Raw genomic sequence first — 23,169 nt, 5'->3', positions numbered from 1 at the left:
ATTTGGTAGAGAATTCATTGAATTCTGATAACTACGAAAAGAGATATAATCGTTTGAAATTTTGAACGAATTAGAAACGTATTTGAATAAGACCAAAATTAAATCTTAAATAACTCACGAACTATTATAACTAAAACAACGCTATTTGTGTTACTTTTGCAGCTATCTTTTCTCTATATTTTGGCGAAGAAATCGTGGGAAACTGAGGAATAGGAAAAGAGAGATGAACGTTTAAAATTTTGAAGAAATGTGAAAAACTCCAAAATTTAATCTGTAATTTCTCATGGACTATTATGACTAGAACATTGCCATTTGTACTACTTATACAGCTTTCTATTCTCTACAATTTGGTAGAGAATTCATTGAATTCTGATAACTACGAAAAGAGATATAATCGTTTGAAATTTTGAATGAATTAGAAACGTATTTGAATAAGACCAAAATTAAATCTTAAATAACTTACGAACTATTATAACTAAAACAACGCCATTTGTATTACTTTTGCAGCTATCTTTCCTCTATATTTTGGCGAAGAAATCGTGGGAAACTGAGGAATAGGAAAAGGGAGATGAACGTTTAAATTTTGAATAAATGTGAAAACCTGCAAAATTTAATCTGTAATTTCTCATGGACTATTATGACTAGAACATTGCCATTGGTACTACTTATACAGCTTTCTATTCTCTACAATTTGGTAGAGAATTCATTGAATTCTGATAACTACGAAAAGAGATGTAATGGTTTGAAATTTTGAACGAATTAGAAACGTATTTGAATAAGACCAAAATTAAATCTTAAATAACTTACGAACTATTATAACTAAAACAACGCCATTTGTGTTACATTTGCAGCTATCTTTCCTCTATATTTTGGCGAAGAAATCGTGGGAAACTGAGGAATAGGAAAAGAGAGATGGACGTTTAAATTTTGAATAAATGTGAAAACCAGCAAAATTTAATCTGTAATTTCTCATGGACTATTATGACTAGAACATTGCCATTTGTACTACTTATACAGCTATCTATTCTCTACAATTTGGTAGAGAATTCATTGAATTCTGATAACTACGAAAAGAGATGTAATGGTTTGAAATTTTGAACGAATTAGTAACGTATTTGAATAAGACCAAAATTAAATCTTAAATAACTCACGAACTATTATAACTAAAACAACGCTATTTGTGTTACTTTTGCAGCTATCTTTCCTCTATATTTTGGCGAAGAAATCGTGGGAAACTGAGGAATAGGAAAAGAGAGATGAACGTTTAAATTTTGAAGAAATGTGAAAAACTCCAAAATTGAATCTGTAATTTCTCATGGACTATTATGACTAGAACATTGCCATTTGTACTACTTATACAGCTTTCTATTCTCTTCAATTTGGTAGAGAATTCATTGAATTCTGATAACTACGAAAAGAGATATAATCGTTTGAAATTTTGAATGAATTAGAAACGTATTTGAATAAGACCAAAATTAAATCTTAAATAACTCACGAACTATTATAACTAAAACAACGCCATTTCTGTTACTTTTGCAGCTATCTTTCCTCTATATTTTGGCGAAGAAATCGTGGGTAACTGAGGAATAGGAAAAGGGAGATGAACGTTTAAATTTTGAATAAATGTGAAAACCTGCAAAATTTAATCTGTAATTTCTCATGGACTATTATGACTAGAACATTGCCATTTGTACTACTTATACAGCTTTCTATTCTCTACAATTTGGTAGAGAATTCATTGAATTCTGATAACTACGAAAAGAGATATAATCGTTTGAAATTTTGAATGAATTAGAAACGTATTTGAATAAAACCAAAATTAAATCTTAAATAACTTACGAACTATTATAACTAAAACAACGCCATTTGTATTACTTTTGCAGCTATCTTTCCTCTATATTTTGGCGAAGAAATCGTGGGAAACTGAGGAATAGGAAAAGGGAGATGAACGTTTAAATTTTGAATAAATGTGAAAACCTGCAAAATTTAATCTGTAATTTCTCCTGGACTATTATGACTAGAACATTGCCATTTGTACTACATATACAGCTATCTATTCTCTACAATTTGGTAGAGAATTCATTGAATTCTGATAACTACGAAAAGAGATGTAATGGTTTGAAATTTTGAACGAATTAGAAACGTATTTGAATAAGACCAAAATTAAATCTTAAATAACTTACGAACTATTATAACTAAAACAACGCCATTTGTATTACTTTTGCAGCTATCTTTCCTCTATATTTTGGCGAAGAAATCGTGGGAAACTGAGGAATAGGAAAAGAAAGATGGACGTTTAAATTTTGAATAAATGTGAAAACCTGCAAAATTTAATCTGTAATTTCTCATGGACTATTATGACTAGAACATTGCCATTTGTACTACTTATACAGCTATCTATTCTCTACAATTTGATAGAGAATTCATTGAATTCTGATAACTACGAAAAGAGATGTAATGGTTTGAAATTTTGAACGAATTAGAAACGTATTTGAATAAGACCAAAATTAAATCTCAAATAACTCACGAACTATTATAACTAAAACAACGCTATTTGTGTTACTTTTGCAGCTATCTTTCCTCTATATTTTGGCGAAGAAATCGTGGGAAACTGAGGAATAGGAAAAGAGAGATGAACGTTTAAATTTTGAAGAAATGTGAAAACCTGCAAAATTTAATCTGTAATTTCTCATGGACTATTATGACTAGAACATTGCCATTTGTACTACTTATACAGCTTTCTATTCTCTTCAATTTGGTAGAGAATTCATTGAATTCTGATAACTACGAAAAGAGATATAATCGTTTGAAATTTTGAATGAATTAGAAACGTATTTGAATAAGACCAAAATTAAATCTTAAATAACTCACGAACTATTATAACTAAAACAACGCCATTTCTGTTACTTTTGCAGCTATCTTTCCTCTATATTTTGGCGAAGAAATCGTGGGAAACTGAGGAATAGGAAAAGGGAGATGAACGTTTAAATTTTGAATAAATGTGAAAACCTGCAAAATTTAATCTGTAATTTCTCATGGACTATTATGACTAGAACATTGCCATTTGTACTACTTATACAGCTTTCTATTCTCTACAATTTGGTAGAGAATTCATTGAATTCTGATGACTACGAAAAGAGATGTAATGGTTTGAAATTTTGAACGAATTAGAAACGTATTTGAATAAGACCAAAATTAAATCTTAAATAACTCACGAACTATTATAACTAAAACAACGCTATTTGTGTTACTTTTGCAGCTATCATTCCTCTATATTTTGGCGAAGATATCGTGGGAAACTGAGGAATAGGAAAAGAGAGATGAACGTTTAAATTTTGAAGAAATGTGAAAAACTCCAAAATTTAATCTGTAATTTCTCATGGACTATTATGACTAGAACATTGCCATTTGTACTACTTATACAGCTTTCTATTCTCTTCAATTTGGTAGAGAATTCATTGAATTCTGATAACTACGAAAAGAGATATAATCGTTTGAAATTTTGAATGAATTAGAAACGTATTTGAATAAGACCAAAATTAAATCTTAAATAACTCACGAACTATTATAACTAAAACAACGCCATTTCTGTTACTTTTGCAGCTATCTTTCCTCTATATTTTGGCGAAGAAATCGTGGGAAACTGAGGAATAGGAAAAGGGAGATGAACGTTTAAATTTTGAATAAATGTGAAAACCTGCAAAATTTAATCTGTAATTTCTCATTGACTATTATGACTAGAACATTGCCATTTGTACTACTTATACAGCTATCTATTCTCTACAATTTGGTAGAGAATTCATTGAATTCTGATAACTACGAAAAGAGATGTAATGGTTTGAAATTTTGAATGAATTAGAAACGTATTTGAATAAGACCAAAATTAAATCTTAAATAACTTACGAACTATTATAACTAAAACAACGCCATTTCTGTTACTTTTGCAGCTATCTTTCCTCTATATTTTGGCGAAGAAATCGTGGGAAACTGAGGAATAGGAAAAGGGAGATGAACGTTTAAATTTTAAATAAATGTGAAAACCTGCAAAATTTAATCTGTAATTTCTCATGGACTATTATGACTAGAACATTGCCATTTGTACTACTTATACAGCTTTCTATTCTCTACAATTTGGTAGAGAATTCATTGAATTCTGATAACTACGAAAAGAGATATAATCGTTTGAAATTTTGAATGAATTAGAAACGTATTTGAATAAGACCAAAATTAAATCTTAAATAACTTACGAACTATTATAACTAAAACAACGCCATTTGTATTACTTTTGCAGCTATCTTTCCTCTATATTTTGGCGAAGAAATCGTGGGAAACTGAGGAATAGGAAAAGGAGATGAACGTTTAAATTTTGAATAAATGTGAAAACCTGCAAAATTTAATCTGCAATTTCTCCTGGACTATTATGACTAGAACATTGCCATTGGTACTACTTATACAGCTTTCTATTCTCTACAATTTGGTAGAGAATTCATTGAATTCTGATAACTACGAAAAGAGATATAATCGTTTGAAATTTTGAATGAATTAGAAACGTATTTGAATAAGACCAAAATTAAATCTTAAATAACTCACGAACTATTATAACTAAAACAACGTTATTTGTGTTACTTTTGCAGCTATCTTTCCTCTATATTTTGGCGAAGAAATCGTGGGAAACTGAGGAATAGAAAAAGAGAGATGAACGTTTAAATTTTGAATAAATGTGAAAACCTGCAAAATTTAATCTGTAATTTCTCATGGACTATTATGACTAGAACATTGCCATTTGTACTACTTATACAGCTATCTATTCTCTACAATTTGGTAGAGAATTCATTGAATTCTGATAACTACGAAAAGAGATGTAATGGTTTGAAATTTTGAACGAATTAGAAACGTATTTGAATAAGACCAAAATTAAATCTTAAATAACTTACGAACTATTATAACTAAAACAACGCCATTTGTATTACTTTTGCAGCTATCTCTCCTGTATATTTTGGCGAAGAAATCGTGGGAAACTGAGGAATAGGAAAAGAGTGATGAACGTTTAAATTTTGAAGAAATGTGAAAAACTCTAAAATTTAATCTGTAATTTGTCATGGATTATAATGACTAGAACATTGCCATTTCTACTACTTATACAGCTGTCTATTCTCTACAAATTGGTTGAGAAGTCATTGAGTTCTGATAACTACGAAAAGAGATGTAATGGTTTGAAATTTTGAACGAATTAGAAACGTATTTGAATAAGACCAAAATGAAATCTTAAATAACTTACGAACTATTATAACTAAAACAACGCCATTTGTATTACTTTTGCAGCTATCTCTCCTGTATATTTTGGCGAAGAAATCGTGGGAAACTGAGGAATAGGAAAAGAGAGATGAACGTTTAAATTTTGAAGAAATGTGAAAAACTCCAAAATTTAATCTGTAATTTCTCATGGACTATTATGACTAGAACATTGCCATTTGTACTACTTATACAGCTGTCTGTTCTCTACAATTTGGTAGAGAATTCATTGAATTCTGATAACTACGAAAAGAGATGTAATGGTTTAAAATTTTGAACGAATTAGAAACGTATTTGAATAAGACCAAAATTAAATCTTAAATAACTTACGAACTATTATAACTAAAACAACGCCATTTGTATTACTTTTGCAGCTATCTCTCCTGTATATTTTGGCGAAGAAATCGTGGGAAACTGATGAATAGGAAAAGAGAGATGAACGTTTAAATTTTGAAGAAATGTGAAAAACTCCAAAATTTAATCTGTAATATCTCATGGACTATTATGACTAGAACATTGCCATTTTTCCTACTTATACAGCTATCTATTCTCTACAATTTGGTAGAGAAATCATTGAATTCTGATAACTACGAAAAGAGATATAATCGTTTGAAATTTTGAATGAATTAGAAACGTATTTGAATAAGACCAAAATTTAATGTTAGAAAACTCACGAACTATTGTAACTAAAACAACGCCATTTGTGTTACTTATGCAGCTATCTTTCCTCTATATTTTGGCGAAGAAATCGTGGGAAACTGAGGAATAGGAAAAGAGAGATGAACGTTTAAATTTTGAAGAAATGTGAAAAACTCCAAAATTTAATCTGTAATTTCTCATGGACTATTATGACTAGAACATTGCCATTTGTACTACTTATACAGCTATCTATTCACTACAATTTGGTAGAGAATTCATTGAATTCTGATAACTACGAAAAGAAATGTAATGGTTTGAAATTTTGAACGAATTAGAAACGTATTTGAATAAGACCAAAATTAAATCTTAAATAACTCACGAACTATTATAACTAAAACAACGCCATTTGTGTTACTTTTGCAGCTATCTTTCCTCTATATTTTGCGAAGAAATCGTGGGAAACTGAGGAATAGGAAAAGAGAGATGAACGTTTAAATTTTGAAGAAATGTGAAAAACTCCAAAATTTAATCTGTAATATCTCATGGACTATTATGACTAGAACATTGCCATTTTTTCTACTTATACAGCTGTCTATTCTCTACAAATTGGTTGAGAAGTCATTGAATTCTGATAAATACGAAAAGTGATATAATCGTTTGAAATTTTGAATGAATTAGAAACGTATTTGAATAAGACCAAAATTTAATGTTAGAAAACTCACGAACTATTGTAACTAAAACAACGCCATTTGTGTTACTTATGCAGCTATCTTTCCTCTATATTTTGGCGAAGAAATCGTGGGAAACTGAGGAATAGGAAAAGAGAGATGAACGTTTAAATTTTGAAGAAATGTGAAAAACTCCAAAATTTAATCTGTAATATCTCATGGACTATTATGACTAGAACATTGCCATTTTTTCTACTTATACAGCTGTCTATTCTCTACAAATTGGTTGAGAAGTCATTGAATTCTGATAAATACGAAAAGAGATATAATCGTTTGAAATTTTGAATGAATTAGAAACGTATTTGAATAAGACCAAAATTTAATGTTAGAAAACTCACGAACTATTGTAACTAAAACAACGCCATTTGTGTTACTTATGCAGCTATCTTTCCTCTATATTTTGGCGAAGAAATCGTGGGAAACTGAGGAATAGGAAAAGAGAGATGAACGTTTAAATTTTGAAGAAATGTGAAAAACTCCAAAATTTAATCTGTAATATCTCATGGACTATTATGACTAGAACATTGCCATTTTTCCTACTTATACAGCTATCTATTCTCTACAATTTGGTAGAGAAATCATTGAATTCTGATAACTACGAAAAGAGATATAATCGTTTGAAATTTTGAATGAATTAGAAACGTATTTGAATAAGACCAAAATTTAATGTTAGAAAACTCACGAACTATTGTAACTAAAACAACGCCATTTGTGTTACTTATGCAGCTATCTTTCCTCTATATTTTGGCGAAGAAATCGTGGGAAACTGATGAATAGGAAAAGAGAGATGAACGTTTAAATTTTGAAGAAATGTGAAAAACTCCAAAATTTAATCTGTAATATCTCATGGACTATTATGACTAGAACATTGCCATTTTTTCTACTTATACAGCTGTCTATTCTCTACAAATTGGTTGAGAAGTCATTGAATTCTGATAAATACGAAAAGAGATATAATCGTTTGAAATTTTGAACTATTTAGAAAACACTTAAAATTTAACTTTCTCATTAACTATTACCATTTGTTTCATTTAGGTGATAACTGTGGATGCTTTACTAATGTTTAGTTCAAAGGTCATACAAGCTTGTATTGATTTTGGTGTAATCAGGTTTATTAACGTTGTAGATAATAAGGTAGTTGTAGATGGTTCACTTGAAACAGGTTTTCCTTAGAAAAATAGCTTAAGGGCGCTTCCTGAAAAGGAGACTTTCCATTATAGTGCCTTTACTATTTTTTATTGTATTTCCTTTCCTACTAGTGAGAAACATCTTAAAGAAAGTTTGTCTTACAATAAATAGAATTTTCCTGTATGGATTTCCCGCGTATTTTGAAGGATTGTTTGTAACAGCTGCTACAATTTGATTTTTCCGAAATTTTTTTTTAGTATTTGGTTTTTCCCAGTTAATTTTTCCCTTTGCAGCAAATGACGTAGTTTTGTGTAAACCCTCTCACTACTTTTCCGTTCTCTCTACAATTTACCTTGTGAAGGTTTCCGATCAAAGCTCAAAATGTGTAACGATAAAGTAGGATATAATTCTTTTCGTTTACCTTAAATTTTTAATCTCTTTAATATCTTCTGCAGGAAGTCGCGTCATAAAACTCTCGTAGTGGTCGTGTGATTTTGTTTCTTGTTTTATTTTTATTAAAGGATTTTCCTGGATTCGTCAGCTGAGTGGACGTTGATGCTGTTCTGAAAGGGACAGCCCTAATCCTCTTACTGAATGTTGCCACCAATTGAAACTAAGCCTTCAGTTTTTTTTTTCCTTTTCAAAACAGTTATTGTTCGTTACGAGTTCTTTTAGAGATTCTGCTAATATTAAGATGATCTCTGCATTGGTTGGTAGAGCAAAGAGTTTTACTCAATAAGGTGGAAGGGGGTGGGGACCTCGCTCCAACACATGAATACTAAGTATCCCACTTTCATGGGGTAAAGTCGTTGTATACGGGACATTTCCGGGGACTCCTTTCCCATTTACTTTGTATAGGTGGTCTGATTTTCCACTTTCCTTTCTAACACCCCCTTGACAAGTTCCCTTCTACTCTTGTATTTTGTGTGTGTACGGAGCTCTTTACAAGGTTCCCCAATCCTGGAAGAAACCCAAGCTCCTCTGCAGAACAGTCTACTTTGTGGTGAGAGAGTATGCCGCTTCACTTTGCGCAGAGTTTCTTCTTGTAGCTGCGTTATACCAGGCTCCCAACCATCTTTCTGCTTGCTCTAACACTGTAAATTGAATTTAGATTAGGGCTAACTTAGATAATGGCCCTTATAAGGGTGAGTTTAGCCTTATCCCTTTTCCCCCTTGGCTTTGGTATGGCTCCACACCGACGATCTGCAAGACGTTTACACGCGCACATTTCACTCACATCGCCAGGGCCTTCATCCTTGGCATGCTACTCTAGTTTTCCCTTCGTAGTGACTCCAAACTAACCCGGTTTCTCTTCCCACAGGGTACTGACTGGTAGTAGTTGTACAAGCGGTTTTCCTCTGTCCAAGATACTGTTGGCAAGTTTTGCAACTCCTATATTCTTCACCACATTGTACTAGGCTTTAAGTGAAAAGCTCCTCCACCCGTCTTCATCTTGGCGTTTCCTGGATTCTCTCTCTCACACACAATTCCCTCTTCCCACTATGTCCATCCCATTTTCTTCTCTGTAATTACCTGCCTTCCGCTCATCTACGTCCACTCCAGAAAATTGGGGAAGCTATCCCTTTAAACAGCCCACATTTAAACCAACTCTCCTTACAAGAAAATGGCTAAAGATGAACAACGTTAAAGCCGGCCATTATTTTTTTACTTGCTCCTCCATCCGCCATTTGTAAATACTCCGTTTTCTTATTTTATTTTGTTTTGGGTTTTTAAAAAACCTTTAATAGTAAAACAAAACAAAACAAAAACTTTTATAATAAAGGAAAATAATTTTCTAGAAAAACTGGAGATCGGTGAAAACTTTTTCTTCATGGATAAGTTTTCCCCCAAAGAAAAAATATTTTTTAAACTCTCCCCCCCACGTCTATCTTCTGTAATTTGGTAAATATATTATGTATTTTTTTATTCATTCGTATTCTGCGTAAACTTTAAAAGAACTGCTTTTTAAATTAACGAACATTGCATAGCTTTAGACCATACTTTAATTAGAAGCGTTTTCTACAGAAAATCATAATATTAATATGCATTAAATTTGAAAAAAGAAATTCTAAATATTAAGAAAAATCAGTTTTCTGGGAAGCGTTATTTTATTATTTAAATGTTGCGATTTTTCCCTTTAATTTTCCCAAAGTTATAGGAAAAAAAGTTAATGGATGAGAAAAACCAGTGTTTTCCACACAGTTCATTTTTTAATATTCGTTTTTTTTTTAATACAAAATATATTGTTTAATCGCCTAAATCTGTTAGAAAATACCAATGTATTTAATAATAGACATGCTCTTAGTATAAATATTTTAATTATTAATGCCTTAACATTGTGAAAAAATATATTAACGAGAGATTTTATGGAAAATACATGACATTCTTCGGGAAAAATTATTTAATTTGGAAGGAAAAGTTTTTAACACATGGATTGGAAATTCTCTTAAGCGTGTCTATAAAAAAAAATGTATTTATGTATTAAATTTAATTTTTAAAATGTGTATTAAATGTGTATGTGTATGTGTATTTATTTATTTATTCTCTCTTACTGCTTGTTAAACGGAACTGTTTGAGGTTGTGCAGATTTTCAGCTTAATTTTTACAGGAAATTGAAGTTTTGTGGTATAACGAACAAATCGAGTGTGTAGTGTAGTAAAAGCCTATTTTGCACAGGCGAGCTTTACGACCCAACTACCCTAAATTAGGTGTCTAGGCAAACATATTTTACTATCATATTCTCTCATATTAACCATTAAATAAAATCCAAGACCTAGACCAGGGGGAATCGAACCTAATAAACCAACAATACATCTTAGCTTTGCGGGTCTAGCCTATAACAGCCTAACATACTTTTCTACAAATTTCTCTTATTAACCATTAAATAAAATCCAAGGGGAATCGAATCCACTAAACCAACAATACATCTTAGATTTGCGGGTCTAGCCTATAATCGCTCGGCTACTTTTTCAATCAGAAACTATTTTGGTTCTACTTATTAGTTTATTATCTTAAGATTCTACTTACTGATTCTTTCTCTTGTTCTTAATTATTCTAATTAATATTCATGTATTTGCGCACCTAACCACTAGAAATAAGTAGTACAATTTGGAGTCGATTGAGATGAATTCCTTTCCTTTCTACGGAATTGACATGAACTACTCTAGGGTGAAAAGTTGGATAGTTTAGTTTGGTCACGAGAATACTCTCTCCTATATACTTCCGGTATTGTTGTTGTAAGTCGGAGCAGAGGGTGCTGGAGATGAGGACATATCCTGAGGGAGGCTTTAATTGTAGTTGGAAGTTTGGGGTTTTTGGTTTACAGAGGGAACAGGGTGTTCTTGGTTGAATACTGTGTGTGTGTTGGTCAATAGAAGTATGTTGATCTCCTTGTCTAGCCCGCCCAGGATCTTGTGGTGTGGAAGTTGGTCGGTTGACCTACAGGAATGTGAAGGAAGCCTTGGTAAGCTTGGGGATGGTCAGAGGTTTCTGGGGTCTCTTCCTTCTATTTTATTTATGATCCTGGGAAGTATCCAGCCCTCTCTTGCTACCTTATTCTCTGACCTCTCGCCCTTTCAGCTGCCCTCCCGTATCTCTGGGCTTGAACTCTCTTGTACATTCTCTTTTCGAACACCCCACCTTTCTTTCATCGTCTTCTGCTGCTGCTCCAGACCAAGTTGTTTTGTGAATGAAGCCAAAACTTTCTGCTTCACCACTAGTGACACTTTGTTCCAGCATCCAGAGTTTCTTGTGCGTATGATCTTCATGTTCTCCCACCCCCTTTACTTATCCTTTATGAATTATTTTGGATTATTCTACGCGTATTTTATTTTACTTCAATAGTTATTAAATTATATGATCGAGGAATGAATTTATTGAGCAGTTTTTTTACTCTTGGACTCATTGCTTTAAGCTTTGCTTTGCATAGCTCGGAAAGAAAATAATTTTCTCATGTTAAAATTTGTGGAAAGTAACATTTTTCTTTTTTCATTTGACCCATCCTTCATCCACAGGCCCAACTTTTTCCCTTTTTTTCCTTTCTCCAGTTCCCTACAAAACAGCTCCTTTTCAACAGATTCGCTTTAAACATGGCGAGCTCATTACTTAAGGAAGAATTATCCTAGGGAACGTATATTTTTTGGAGAGGTGACTTACTTTCGTCTATAGTGCATTTTATAACATCTGTGTGAAATTAATGAAAATCTATTGTCCAGATGTCAGTGGTTAACGGAATAGAATCAATTATTCCAGTTTTTTTTTTTATTTATCTTGGAAAATGTAGTAAAGTAAAGTAATCGCCTATTTTTTCAGGCGGGGCTTAACGTCCAACTACCAATTAGGTGTCGTGGACGGAGGCGACTAGCAAACATACTTTACTATAAATTTCTCATATTAACCATTAAATAAAATGTAAGGCCTAGGCACCGGGAATCGAACCCACTAAACCAACAATACATCTTAGCTTTGCGGGTCTAGCCTATAACCGCCTAACATACTTTACTATAAATTTCTCATATTAACCATTAAATAAAATCCAAGGCCTAGATCAAGGGAATCGAACCCACTAAACCAACAATACATCTTAGCTTTGCGGGTCTAGCCTATAACCGCCTAACATACTTTACTATAAATTTCTCATATTAACCATTAAATAAAATCCAAGGCCTAGATCAAGGGAATCGAACGCATTAAACCAACAATACATCTTAGCTTTGCGGGTCTAGCCTATAACCGCTCGGCTGCCATGTCTTGGAAAATGATTTCCAACAATTTCCTTTAATGTTGGCACTTCACTGGCAATAACCTGTTGATTTTAATAATAAAGTTAAGCTTTCCAAAGAGCTTTTTTTTCTAAAGAGAAGATTGTCTGTACGAATATCTGTCTTGAAAATCAATTTATGTGTAACCAGAAGTCTGACATGAATGAATATTAGTCCTGAGGAAGTGGCTTCGGCTGTTTGAATGATCTGGAAAATTTTCGCGTCTAAGAAACAACTTGGTTTGGCCTACACTAATATGGTTTGAGGAAGTCAAGTTCTATTTGATGTGTATGAAATTAAAGCCACACATTTGCCGTAAAAATGCTTAGTTCCCCCCTCCTTAAAAAAGAGTAATTTCGTAAACTTGGTAAAGAAATTCCTGTGAATGTTAACAACAACTTTAAACTCGCAAAAACCCCCGAGCTTTACCCTTAAGTAATGCTCTTTTTTTCCCCCCTTTTCATGGGCCAAATGATTGACAAATGATCATGCTTACCAACCGGCCCTAAATCTATCAAACACCACAAAAGCCCTAGCTGACAAGCCTAGCGCTATATTTCTTTTCCACTTGGTTCTTTTACTAACATTTCCTTTTTTAGAAATATAGTTTTCCTGGATTTTTCTTGGCTTTAATCCAAAGAAAAATTTACAATAAAGAAAAAGAAAAATTTTGTTTGTCAGATTTTTCTTTTTAGACTGTTTTTTTTTTTTTTAATGCTAAATTAAGTAGTTGCTTGGCTTTTCAAGCTTTTTGCGCTTGATAATAGCGGAAGTGAAGTTTTATTGATATTGATTGCAGCTTTGCAACAGCGCCTTATCGGTACTCCTAAATCCTGTTGGAGAAGTAAATGTAGTTAGCGCCTTGTTAACGGCATCATTTGTCGTCTTCGCAGGCTATTGCTTTCCACATTCCAAGTACTACGACATACAAAACTTTCTTATTTTCCACTCAAATCAAGATATGAAGGATCCATTGTTGTTGTTGTTGCAAAACTCAGCTCACTATTCATTCCCTTTTATCTCTCTCACTGGTCTTTTCTATGAACCCAGAGAATTATAGTTCACAATGCGATTATAATAGCATGGAACTGGAGTTGGTTTTGTTGCTTCATCCACTGCTATAAACTACCTAGCATGATATACACTGGCTCGCCCCCCAGATACTGGTGCCCTGGAATGGAGAATTATCATGTGAGAGAACATTATCACCTTCAAGTTTGTATCATTTATTTAAAATAATGAATGTTCTGGTTTTTGTTTTATGGTTGTTGTTGTTCTTGTTGTTATTGTTCCCGTTTCTATTGTTTCTATAAATAATCCCCTGTCTCTCTCTCCATCTTTTGCACTTAATTCAATCTTATTTAGCACTAAGTTTTGTGCCTTAATTGTTTACTTCCTAAATCTTTGTTCCGTTAATTCTGCTCTTTTGTAATTACTCTTTTTTTGGGTGGGTTTTGTATAAGTGAACACTTAGATGATTGCTGGGGGTTCAAGAGTTTCCTAGAAATTAGTTTAAGTCTAAGACCCTGTATTTCTCAAATGTTTCCAGGTCTGAGCTCATATTCAGTGTAATCGCCTATGTTTTCATGGCGTGGCTTAACGTCCAACTACTAATTTTAGTACAAAAAAAAAAAATTCAAGATAGTAAATCGTTAACAGTATGAGGTTTTTTTTTTGTTCTCTTGAAAGTGTGGTATTAATTGTGGTTGATCTTGAGGAATTTCCCCACCGGGAACATCAAGGATCTGTACCCAGACTGACAAGCAGTCTGTTCCAAGCAGCAGTGAAGGAAGACAAGCTTTCTTTTTAATTCGAAATTTGAGATTTCAATAAAAGTGACGTAATAGAGACACTCCCAGTTAATTGACAGGAACTTCCGCCAGATTTCTATTTCAAGCTACAGCTTTATATTCCTAGATGATGGATGGTTCTAGATTACGGAGGCGTTGTGTTTTAGTAATATTATGGTTTTACTCTGGTTCATATCGGTGATCGGTGTAATTGGCAATGATTGAAATCATCGTAATCGATTTGTTGAATTCAGATTTGCCAGGTTCCCCCTCCCCCCGGTTGGTTTATTTAATGGGCCTGACAATAAATCTTCTTAGCGGGTGTTTGAAGTGCTATATTTCTTCAATAATTTTGATTTATTGGTAGAGTTGGTGTACGTCAGTACCACCACATCGAACGTTTATGGACTTATTCCGAAAGCTCTATAGCCGTCTGTTTGTATCTGTCACTTACAGTCTTTCACTTCAAATGAAGATTTAAGTTAGGAGAATTTACTTACCTAGGCGAACTAAAAATGCTTAATAAAGACCGTCTGGGAGATTTAAAGAATTTTTTTTGAGGACACAATCTACGTTGTCAGTTAGAGAGGCTGCTATCGATCAGCGGTCCAAGTCGAAACTGAAATCTAGTGCTGCTAGAATTAATTTTCTAGGAATGAGTAGGTTTTTATGGGCCATGGGGACTAGTTTCTTTGTGATAGCTCTAGTTTTGGGGGTAGCCAATCATCAGGAGCTTTTTGTAGGCCTTCAAAATTCTTGAATTAAGATTACGCGATAAGCAAACTTCCAGAGACGATACTCTAGAGCAGTGATGGCTAACCTATGACCCGCGGGTCAGACACTGACCCACGCAAGCTTTTTCACTGACCCACAATTACTAAGCAACCATTTTTTTTGTTTGCGCGTTAATTTTTTTGATTTAGATTTTCTAATTGTTGTGGATAATTTATATTCTATCTGTATTTTTTCAATCACGCATCGGCACAAAAGCAATTTAAATGCTATCATCTATAACCTTTAGAGTGATCATTACAGTTCTAAAACGCAAATGACGACAAATGCTTTTGTAGTATTTGAAATAAAGCAAAAAGTGTTTACAAAATATCCTAATAAAATGATATAATTTTACTCATATTTTGTTTGTTAAAAAAAAAGCGACAACCCAAAGCAAAGAACCATATTTAGATTTTTCTTTTAGATAAAACACACTTTTGTAAGGTTTTGTTCAGTTAAGTTTGTAAAAAGAGACTTCCATAGCACTTGTTTCGTCCCGTTTTACCCGTTAAGCCAACTGAATTTTAAAGATGTTTAGTTTTGAAAATATTCAATTTAAAATTTTTAAACTTAACTTTTTGTGCAAATGGGCTTTAGTGACCCAAGAACTAGTACTAAAAAAAATGAACAAAATTTGACCCACATCTCAAAAAGGTTCGCCATCCCTGCTCTAGAGTAATAAAGGATAGTTGAAGGTTCTTTCCTGAGGGATCATTTCCGTATTTGAAGTCCTATAAACCAGGCTGGATTAGTTATTGTGCTCGGGCGTTTGGGTTACCTTTTGGTGGGGGGGGCTTTAGATTACCTAACTTTACCCAGATATTTTTTATTAAAACTGCCCTGTAGGACAGTTGTATAAGGGTTGATCGTCAAAAACTGCACGAAAAAGCGTAACGTTGAAAAACACCCAACTTTGACAATTTTTTTCTCTTTTTCTATAAAAGATAAAATTCCCAAATTCTCTTTATAATATAGGGCAAACCCTCCTTTATAACAGTAATTTTTTCGTAATAACATACGTAGTTTATATTTCGAGAAATACGTGTCTAAAAATGGGCAAAAACGGCATTTTCAAAAAATGTTCTTGTTCTTACCTTTTTTGTAAACAACGTAGCGCCTAAACGCGTGAACCGATTTTCATGAATGTGGTGTCATTCGATTCGGAATTTCATGTAGATGTGCCTTTAGAGGGTCTCGAAGCTGTACATCGAATGGGAAGGGAGTTAGCCCCATATTTTTTATTTTAGGGCTTGGTTCGTTTCCTTGCCCTACAGGACTGCCTTTTTGTACCCTCTCTGTGACAGGGGAATTTCCACCCCCTCTCAATCACTCTCTTTCACTTTGACCCTACCGTCTTAGTTCAATGTTTCTACTGGAGTCAATTTCCTTCTCCCTTCTTTTGAACTTTTAACTTTAAAGGGTGAAATACGAGCTAAATTACTTTGTAAATTACGTTAATTCGGCCCTGAGTTTCTTTCTAGGGCACTTCTTTCTTTTGTTCTGCTTTAGCCTTTCCTCTCTCTTCATCAATAAATCTGTCTGCTTTGTCCAGCATCCTTTTTTTGTGCCTTTAAAATTGCGCTCAGGTTGATCAACAAACTTTTACTGTTAGGCCTTTTTCTTTTTATACACTGATTCTGATCTCACCGGATGAAAGATTTTTTACAGCGATTTGTTCTTTACTTAGCCAAGAATTATAAAGCCTGAAAGTTGGTTCAAGTTACTAAATGTAATGATGCTTCCTTTCATCATCAGAGTATCTCCACTTACTTTTACTTTTACTAATCAGCTCCTGAAAATTTGAGATGTATCTTTTTTTCTCTTACTTGGTGCAGTTTACAACAAATCTCGTGACCTATAACTGATAACTGCTTCATTCCTCAAAATTATTTATGGATTTCCTCAATACTAGATTACCATTCACCTAAGACGAATCGTGTCTCATTAGACCTATTCGTTAGAGAAGTTTCAGCCGATTCAGACGACTGATTTTAATCAAATTTGGGAATATGTCAGTTTTAATTGGGAAAAGTGTCAGCCTGAGGGGCACTTATCCAAAATTGTAAATTTAGTAACTCACTGTTTCGGTTGCTTGGTCCCCTGGTCATTCTAGAATTCCGGGTAACGAACTTGCTGATGAAACAGCAAAGGAAGGAGCTGCGTTGATAACAATGAATCCTCTCAGCCCATTATCCCTGTATCCTATCGACGTTGTAGAACAGAGCAGTAGAGCAGTGGATTTCGAAGTAACATCGGAAACAGTGGAGATCCTTAGCTGACTGCCGTCAGGGCTAAGGAAATCCTTGGCCTGTCAAAAACGGCTATAGTTGGTTTTAGCAGGTCCCGGATCCGCCAGTTTGGTTCAGGTTGGTTGAGTGGACGTGCGAATTTAGCGTACCATCTTTTGAAATGTGGCCTTATCCAGTCTCGCCAATCAGTGCTGGCTGAGGTGAGTCCAATGAGACTGTGCGGCACTTTATAGAGGAATGTCCCGCGTTTCTTCTAAAACTAGATTTCTCGTCTTTGGAAGGTCAAATGGCTCTCCCTACCAGAGATAGTGGCATCTGGTAATCTTTACCAGAACTTTCTAGGTTTATTCCAGTGCACTGAGCGATTGAGTCGCCATGCTCCCTAGTGTCCTGTTACTACTTTATTAGTTTATTATATTAGCATCTGGCAACCTTGTTGTTTTAAAGCCCCCGGTATCTCTCATGAGATGAGGGGTGGGCGGGGAACAATGGGCATTTTGGATTGCCTGCTTTCCTTCCCCTCTCTGGTGGAACCGCCCTTCTAGTTAATACAATCTAATCTAACTCACTTATTTTTCTGAATAAACGTTTAAGTCCTATGGGAACGCTGAAGTCCTATGGGAACACTGAAGTCCTGTGGAACGCTTAATAATCGAACGTATTAGTCGCAATGTGAACATAATTAATACTTCATAAAATCAATTCTTATGAATAAATACAAGAACCCTTTTTATTAAAGTATAATCGATGTTTTTAAACGCTTTTAATACAAGTAAAGCATGAAAAGCAGCTTACACTGTATTTAAATAAGCTCATGCATACTAATGTACATTACACACACACACACACACACACACAGAGAGAGAGAGAGAGAGAGAGAGAGAGAATGAAGACTCCCACTCTCCCTGTTGGCGCCTCTTTCATGCTCTACAGAAATACCAGGGCAGCATCTTTTTTGGTAAAGTAGCTATTGAAGTGAGTTCAACAGGAAAATTAGTATGAAGCCTTCGTCAACAGAAGAGCCAAGACCAAAGATGTTAAAAGGGCTTGAGGAGCGTGGCGTTAGAGGTTACAAGAAAGGAGATAAAACGGGGGCGTGGAAACGATTATGGGCGAGCAGCAAGGCTCTAGCAGACTTTTTGTTGTTATTATAACGAACTTTCGCTTGGCGTTCACCACTGAAAACGATCTTTTATGATCGTTTTTTTTATAGCAAAAAATTTAATAGAATTTCAAATGATCAAAAAAGCCTTTTTTGGGGGGCGGGGGGGGGGAATGTGGTGCGGATAATTATGCTATAGTTGGCTACACTTGTTCGCTTCCGGTTCAAGGATCACATTCTGTTCGAGGCCGAACTTTATTAGGAACTACATGGGGATTAGACTTTTGTGTTTCCGTTTTAATAAAGAAAAACTTACGTAATCCTTCACGCTATCTCTTAAAATAATTACAAAATTTACGATATTTTTCGAACTACTTGGTAACACTGATGTAGCTGAACTTACTGTTATCCTTTATAACTACTAGGGTTGGACCTTCCGGCCAGCTACTGTCCATTAAATTTGAAAACTCAGTGTCAGTGATGAAAATCCTAATAAACTGGAAAATCTATTCAGCAAAGTGATACTTCCGGTTTTAGAACACTTACGCTTAATATCACTTTTTGAACATTCGACAATATTTCGTTTTAGAGTTACAATAGGTGGATAGACAGACTGACGCGCGCAGAGCGTGGTAGGGGCGGATATGAAATTGTAGGAACTTACTTTTTCGAACCGAACGGGGCCGCAAAACGGATACTTCCTTTGGGAACATCGGAAACGGTGGAGATCCCGAGCTGATGTATTGTTGGTTTAGTGGGTTCGATACCCTAGGTTAGGCCTTGGATTTTATTTAATGGTTAATATGAGAAATTTATAGTAAAGTATGTTTGCTAATCGCCTCCGTCCACGACACCTAATTTGGTAGTTGGACTTTAAGCCCCACCTGAAAAAAATAGGCGATTACTTTACTTTACTACTACGTTTCATTATACATATTCATTTTAATATAATTATTGTTTACACACTATAAAAATGTTCCATTAAGCTCGGCATAATAAAAGTATATCATGACTGAAACTGGCAGTTATTGTTTCATCCTATTGACAATGTGTAAGTTAGAATTGTTGGTTTTATCCGTCGTAAACACGCGTGTTCATTGAACTCTTGACTGATTTCACATCTTCATTCATCGTCAGAGATTAAAGATATTACCTTGAGAATTGTAGTTAGAGAATGATGCATTACTCAATTTTTTTTTTTTTGCATCCAAATTTATGTTTAAGTGAATTGGGGGGGGAGTTCTTAAGCGGAAATAAAGAGAGGTTTACAAGGTTTCCAATTTCCCACCGCTCCATAATGACGTCATAATAGAGTGATGAGGTCAGCAACCATTGCATTGCATTTTTTACCGACAGAATTCACCACCTAGACTGACAGCAAATCGTTTGCAACCATACAATGGTTTGCTTCCATCCTATCTAGAAACTAACGTTCACTTCTGCTAACCAAACATGTCCCTCGATAAAAGGCGCTTCGCCCAATAGAATGGGCGTGTTCAAAAACAAAAGCGCTGCTGCCATATCTATTGTGCTCTTTCTTCCATTCAACGTCATATGTTCAACCATATATAGGTTTAGTAGGTGATGGACATTTGAACTGGCAGCGTGTGTCCCAGTGATTTATTCTTTATTTTTGTTTATTTCCGGTGCAACAGGAAATGTCGATCTTAACAATGGGGAAGGTAACAGAGATATTTTAATTGTTTAATGTTTTGTGTGTCCCTGTAGTTCATTTTTTCTTTTTTTTAAATTATTTAATGGGCGTCATCTGAGGTTATTGGCGCCTGGAGCTTTTTTCAATGCACTGTCGACACTGTCTGTAACCGGGCAGTGAGCTGTAAGAAGCTCCTAGGAAGATAAAATCTAAGGGCCAGTAGCTGGATTCGAACCCAGTACCTCCGCGTGGGAAACCAATACGCTAACCGCATAGCTAATCCCTTCCTTTGTCATTCCTATAGTTCTTGATTTCCGCGAATGGTGCGAATAGTGTGTGTAAAACGAAATATCTCAAGTACGAAAACAAGCTTGATATTCCTCAAACTGAAGCTTTCCAGCAAAAAAAAAGTTTTCTTAAAAGCTGTTACCCAAAAATCAAACCATTGCCAAACTTTATTCTCAAGGAGTTTGCCGGTGGAGAAACATCTGCACCAAAAATCCTAATAAAAATAAATGGCGTTCCACAAGGTCTCGTATTGAGAGTTTATCACTAAACTTATTGATTCAGCTTATCGACTATATGGTGTATAAACCATATTATCAAAAAAAATCAATGAAGAAGGCAGCGTCAACAGCCGCCATTACAGTTTCCTGATTGTTACCCTTGATTAGAGTATAACCTTCACGAAAATAGCTAGTCCCTGAGCACAAAAATTTCTCCCTCCATTTCCGTGATTGTGATAGGGTCTCGAAACAAGAACTAGATGTTATATTGGTTTTGGGTTCTAGTCTGAGATGCCCTTCTTGCTGCCAGATGTGTTTCCGGAGTGGACCTCACCAATCTAATCCTATTACTTGGCCGCGTGGTTTCGAGCTTTTATCCTCCGCTTACCTTTTTCCAGTTTTTAGGGTGGACTAACAGCGTACCTAAAGCGATATAAAAGAGCTACGGTTAACGATGAGAGCCCACCTTTACCAAGATTCAGCCGATCTTAACTCGAACTAGACTTGGATCTTGGTATGGACCACTACAAAAATACGCAAATATTAAACTATTGGTACATCTCTGGTAGCGTCAAAGATTATTTCCGCTACAGTGAAGATACGACTCAATATATTTTAATGCTAAAGAAAAAGAGTGACTGGGACAGAAAGATGAGACCTTAAAAGCTATGCTGCAATCACAAACATCATCATTGTATTCGGCACTCTCTTTTCTTAGGGGGAGAGAAACGTCCTTCTATAAAATATCTCGAGATTTTCAAATAACTAAACGTGCTTCTATTCCCCGCTACCTGAATCTCGAGCTCTTGGCTGCCGCTCGTTTTTACACTGGCTAAGGATTAAAGCAGCAATATTTCAGGCTTAGAATGCTTTGTTACTTGAAGTGGTATTGCAAGTCCCTCCGTGGGACTTAAATATTAAATAACACACATAAATCATTAGTGCGGAAAATTTAATAATGAAAAATAAAAATTACGTAAAACTGTTGAAACGGTCAGATTTCCTTACTTTTCTTAAAAAATAAAATTTGTTGGGTAAGACTCACACGACTTTTAAAGAAAAAGTTTTTACCCAGAATTTCAAATCATTTCCTGAACTCGTGCGATTTAATCTGAAATAGATTGCGCGTGGTCATCTTTTTCCCTTTTCTGGTTAACACGTTCCGTGCCACGTGTACTACCGGTGGTACACCTTAAACTTGATCTTCAGGCCACGTGTACCACCGGTGGTCCACATGCAGTCACATTTATTTAATGCGTTGAAAACATATATTTTATGACAAATGTAATTCTGTAAAATATATTTCTATCCCGAAAAAATGAGGCATTATACAAAATGGAGTTAGAACAAAACACAATAAGTTTGTTTAATTGTTATATACAGGGTGAACCAGTAAGTATTGTCCATAGGCCTACTGTGTGTAGTACATCTAAAGTGGAGTTCAATGACGTATTGGCCAACTTCATATTTTCCACTGTTCTTGAGTGACGTCACTTTAATTTTTTTTTCTAAAATCATTACTTTTTTGCAATAAAAATGTTATTACTCAAAAAGTTTTACTGCGAATTCGATTCTGGATGACACGGTTAGAAAGACAGATAAATTTTCTAAAAATTGATACCATTTCGAAGCGTAAGTTATTCTCCAAACAGTCTCAATCTTCCTCCGAATGCTGGAAAAATAAATTTTTTACTACACACAGTAGGCCTATGGACAATACTTACTGGTTCACCCTGTATAATAATTAATAATTAAATTTAATAATGGATTTTGTTAAAGCAAAGGGAGGGGCACAAAGACGGCTTTTTGGGGGCAATCGCTGCAAAACGTCATTACTCAACGTCATAAACGTCATAGTTTTTTCTCTTGCTACTTCAGTACCCATTTTTTTTTTTACATTTTGTTTTGTAGCAAGAAATGCAACGCTCGCCTTGCTGTCCTCGCTTTGCCCTCTTTCTTTTTAATTTCGTGGTTTCATCTTCGAGAGTTTGTTGCAGTTTCTGAAGACGAGTTGTTATTTACATACCCACAAGTGGTACACGATGTGTTAGCTACTCCTAAACAAGAGAACTACTTATCGATTATATAATCAACCTTTAGTCAAAATATCAAATGTCCTGAACGACTAGGCAAAAATGACTTGGCGATAGGGAACGTGTTAATGAAGATCCATTTTTGTCGTTGTTGATTTGTAAGATAAATGTATAATGTGTCTCATAACATCGTTGAATGTGATTGAAAAAAGTCCTTGAAAAACACATTGAAGGGATTATTACAAATGGTTAAAAACATGATATATGAATATTGTGATTTATGTGGCGTAGCAAGTGTATGGAGACGTGACTAGAAATGCGAGCCGTAATTGAATTCTAAGTTGATAAGCGGAAGTGGGAGAAGGAGCCGGGAATAGTAAGTGGTAGAATGTGATCTCCTGCTTCCCTTCTACGATCCCTTTTTTTTTTTTTTATATATAAAAAGGGCATACGTTGGCTGATAGTAGGGCACAGAAACGCCCTCATTTCTGGACCTCAAGTCTCTCTCCCACTT

At 34.6% G+C, this 23,169-nt stretch overlaps 1 protein-coding gene across 4 annotated transcripts in view; it reads left to right on the top strand.

The window, feature by feature from the left end:
* dlg1 (MAGUK family member discs large 1) overlaps positions 1-23,169 on the top strand; it is a 775,373-nt gene that overhangs the window by 187,599 nt on the left and 564,605 nt on the right. The gene's annotated exons all lie outside the window — the stretch shown is intronic.

Source organism: Rhodnius prolixus, unplaced genomic scaffold, assembly GCF_049639745.1.
Source record: "Rhodnius prolixus isolate KJV_2025 unplaced genomic scaffold, Rpr scaffold_5, whole genome shotgun sequence".
NCBI lineage: Eukaryota > Metazoa > Arthropoda > Insecta > Hemiptera > Reduviidae > Rhodnius > Rhodnius prolixus.
This window is presented reverse-complemented; position numbering and strand designations above follow the sequence as displayed.